Here is a 4,670-nt window from a genome sequence, read left to right on the forward strand (position 1 = left end):
GAATACCGGCACACGAAAGCTTGCATTTCACGATAGCAGTAAATTTTCCACAACACAGCTACCTGACACAGAGCATTCAAAATAATAGTTTAAATTACTTGGAACGTGGCGATGTCGATGAAGTCGGCCGGTTGTAGGCGATTTTGTTGCCGAAACTGTCAGCGATAGATCGATCGCTGGGTCTTATTGGACGTGTCAGACCAGGCGCACAAGTTCGTAAGAGGTCATGTGCAAGTGATATTTACAGCTGTTAATAATTTATCATCGAAATTTACTATAAGGTGTATTGCGAACATATCATGTGATGACCAAAATTGGCAGCAAAACGAAATATTAGCAGCGTGGTTTCAGCGACCACTACGGATTCAGTACCAGGGAGCCGAGCTACCAACTACAGCTCTATATAGGTGCGCTGTACTGGGTTTGAGGATACGAACTACAGTGTCACAAAGACGATGGAGCTGATACATGTCGTTTAATTATACGTCAGCAGAAACAATAGTTTCAAATCGCGACAGTGTCAAATTACATTTCATGCCGTTACTTTTCTTGTTGAGGTCTTCAGTTCTAAGACTATTCTGATGCAGCTCTCCATGCTACTCTATCATGTGCAAGCTTCTTCATCTCCCAGTACCTACTGCAGGCTACATCCTTCTGAATGTGCTTAGTGTATTCATCTCTTGGTCTCCCTCTACGATTTTTAGCCTCCACACTGTCCTCCAGTACTAAATTGGTGATCCCTTGATGCCTCAGAACATGTCCGACCAACCGATCCCTTCTTCTAGTCAAGTTGTGTCACAAACTCCTCTTCTCCCCAATCCTGTTCAATACCCCCTCATTAGTTACGTGATCTACCCATCTAATCTTCAGCATTCTTCTGTAGCACCACATTCCGAAAGCTTCTATTCTCTTCTTGTCCAAACTATTTGTTGTCCATGTTTCACTTCCATACGTGGCTACACTCCTCACAAATACTTCCAGAAACGACTTCCTGACGCTTAAATCTATATTCGATGTTAACAAATTTCTCTTCTTCAGAAACGCTTTCTTGCCATTGCCAGTCTACATTTTATATCCTCTCTACTTCGACCATCATAAGTTATTTTGCTCCCCAAATTGCAAAATTCCTTTACTACTTTATGTGTCTCATTTCCTAATCTAATTCCCTCAGCATCACCCGACTTAATTCGACTACATTCATGCCATTAGTGAATATCTGCAGTTTTTAGGATTCTCTGAAACGGAAAATTAGTTCCCAGAATGAGATTTTCAGTCTGCAGCGGAGTGTGCGCTGATATGAAACTTCCTGGCAGATTAAAACTGTGTGCCCGACCGAGACTCGAACTCGGGACCTTTGCCTTTCGCGGGCAAGTGCTCTACCAACTGAGCTACCGAAGCACGACTCACGACCGGTACTCACAGCTTTACTTCTGCCAGTATCCGTCTACTATCTTCCAAACTTTACAGAAGCTCTTCTGCGAAACATGCCAGGAAGTTTCATATCAGCGCACACTCCGCTGCAGAGTGAAAATCTCATTCTGGAAACATCCCCCAGGCTGTGGCTAAGCCATGTCTCCACAGTATCCTTTCTTTCCGGAGTGCTAGTTCTGCATGTTTCGCAGAAGAGCTTCTGTAAAGTTTGGAAGGTAGGAGACGGATACTGGCAGAAGTAAAGCTGTGAGTACTGGTCGTGAGTCGTGCTTCGGTAGCTCAGTTGGTAGAGCACTTGCCCGCGAAAGGCAAAGGTCCCGAGTTCGAGTCTCGGTCGGGCACACAGTTTTAATCTGCCAGGAAGTTTCGGAAAATTAGCTTAAAGTATGAAATTCGTCTGTTATGACTTACAAATCCTTATAAAAAGGTATGATTTGGAGAATAGAGCACTGTCCGATTCCACTCGCCTGTTTTCATCCATGGCGTCATTTTTGGAGTAGATAGCAGAGTTCACACAAGATACTGAGACAGCCAGAGATAACATTTAATAACAGACCGAGTACATCGTTCAAGATGACGAGTAAAAGGTAGACTATTACGGTAGGAAACAAACATAAAAGACATGCGAAATATTTCAAGCAGCCAATGAAATGAAAGTAATGGGACAATAGCAGGATTAGGAATTTTTGGCCTGGTACAAACTACAGAAACGACAATAAATCTAGGATTATCTCCAAGCTATCAAAAATCCGAAAAGTCACGAACACGAATTCCTCCAGAATAAACTTAACGAAAACGTACAAACAACACAAAATTGGAATCAAATATTTCACATAATCTATACAGCTCAAACCTATGCAGCTCAAACGAAGACAGCAACACCAGTGCCCTCTCCCTCCCTCCCTGCTCCACCCCCCTCCCCCCCCCCCCCACACACACAGGAGTATCATAATCGAAAAACAACACAGAACTTCCTCCCGGATAAACGGAATAACAAAAGAAAAAAAGGGTCAATTGGAATCGAATATGTCACTTTAGCTAAGACAAATTTGAAAACCCTCACGTCATGTCAAAGAGATTTGCGTCCAACAAAGAATTAAAATCTCACAATAAATGATAAAGATCATAAAACCATATTTATGAACCACAGACAAATTCAAATTAAGACTGCCGCCCACGAAACTTATTAAACACACACACACACACAATCCGTACTGCAAAGAGCAAATATTCAAACACAACTCAAAGCAAACGACAATCATTCAATCTAAAAAAAAAAAAAAAAAAAAAAAAACTTCAATGAAAACTAATACCTCAAAAACCAAAAACTACCAAACACTCGATCCCATTCAACTGAACTATTACTACAAACCATACCACAAACACAAGCATCCACCGCAGTTAGTGAGCAACCGTTAACAACAACAAGACCCCTACAAAATTAATCGAGGTACTGAGAACCATAAGGGCCTAAAGCACGCCATTACCAATGTTGGGATTGTATCATATATTCACGCTCCGGACATTTGTGGATGTTGTTGTGCGTCAGATTAATCTGTGCTCTAGGCCTACATTGTGAATATGAACAGTCGCGAAAATCCATGTTATCAGTTTTCTGATATTCACTTCATATGTGTCAGATGACAGTGTGCTTTAAGCCCGCATGGCCGTCCGCGCCTTATTCCGTTTCAAATACAACGCGCCTCCTCGACGTCACATTCGAAAAGTGTTCTTGGAAATTTCTTTCATTTCATTCGCAAACATTTGAGCTGTGCACTTAGGCTTCTGCCTGACTTCACATTTAACAAACTTGCCACGTGACGGAAAGAGCCAAAGAACGAGAAACAATTTTTTAATTATGTTGTGCTTTAGCTTCAAGCATAATCTTACCCTCGGAAATCGTGCAAAATACCGAAATAAACAGACAAATTTTTGTCAGAAATAAGATTATAAATGTAATGGCTACTTACTTCTTTAAAGAAAATTTAAACCATGTTCTCGGGTTCCGCCTTAACCACACGCTAATGAATCACGGCATATTCGAAATAAACAGCATAGTTTACAAACATCATAGTTTACACCAGTCAGTAAGACAACCAACCACAGATAACATTTAATAAAAGGCCGCTTACATCTTTCGCATCGTAAACTCATTTCGTCACACGGCATGGAGTCAAAGCAGGATCGTGCCCTTGACTCATGATTTGTTATAGTATATTTACGGAAAACGTATGTTTAAATAGAGCATGCTATTGTAGTCGACTTACGCTAATGTACATTACCAATATGACAGAATGCAGAAGTGCTCTTACCACGGTAAATTCGTAGGAGAGTGTATAATTTGTAAAGTCCAATTTTCCTGCAGTTACAAAATTTATAAACATTCACGTTTCAAATGGTTCAAATGGCTCTGAGCACTATGCAACTTAACATCTGTGGTCATCAGTCGCCTAGAACTTAGAACTAATTAAACCTAACTAACCTAAGGACATCACACACATCCATGCCCGAGGCAGGATTCGAACCTGCGACCGTACCAGTCGCGCGGTTCCGGACTGAGCGAAACATTCACGTTTCTCCAACACAAATTGCTTCACACAGGCATGATACACAGTTCGGAAAAGTGGTTTGCAAAGTCAGATTACTCTAAATGTAACTGCTGCTTTGAAGATCTCCATATTCATTACACATATGAACCTCTAAGGATTTATATTGTTAGTCCGCTGAAATGTTTAATGAATCTGTGTTTCGGTTGCCACGAGTTGGCAGAACTGAGATGTTTGTTAAGCCTTACCCTCTGAATTCTATCGTTGCTTCGTGCTCTTCTCCACTATACGGTGACTGGATACTGATAAATTCATGTTGCTCACCAATCGTTTCGTCTCGAACTACTGCTACGCAAAGCTGTGGGCCACTGCAGAGATTCTCGCAGCAAGGTCTCTTGTATTGAAAATGCGGCACGCCGCTATTCATAGAGTGGAAATATTTCTGCAGTGAGCATTCAAATGCGCAGTATTGATTTTCTGTCGTCTGTATGCATTGCCTCTAAGATAACGTGATCTCGGGATGGCGTTGGTTAGTCTGTAATGCGTTCTATCAATTGCGAATGTCTTCATATCGCTACTACATACACATTCCCTTCGTAGGTGCTACGGATTTGATATTGGAGTTTTGTAGATATCGCAACAATTTGCATTTGATACCTGGAATAAACTGGGCTCTTAGCTTTGAAGAGCAAA

General features: G+C 41.3%; 2 non-coding genes across 2 annotated transcripts; one reads left to right on the forward strand and one right to left on the reverse strand.

Moving 5' to 3' along the window:
• Positions 1-1,324: 1,324 nt before the first annotated feature.
• On the reverse strand, positions 1,325-1,399 carry Trnas-cga (transfer RNA serine (anticodon CGA)). The gene has a single exon. It is a non-coding gene; the product is annotated as a tRNA-Ser (tRNA).
• Positions 1,400-1,698: 299 nt separating this feature from the next.
• Trnas-cga (transfer RNA serine (anticodon CGA)) lies at positions 1,699-1,773 on the forward strand. The gene has a single exon. It is a non-coding gene; the product is annotated as a tRNA-Ser (tRNA).
• Positions 1,774-4,670: the final 2,897 nt, after the last annotated feature.

Source organism: Schistocerca gregaria, chromosome 4, assembly GCF_023897955.1.
Source record: "Schistocerca gregaria isolate iqSchGreg1 chromosome 4, iqSchGreg1.2, whole genome shotgun sequence".
NCBI lineage: Eukaryota > Metazoa > Arthropoda > Insecta > Orthoptera > Acrididae > Schistocerca > Schistocerca gregaria.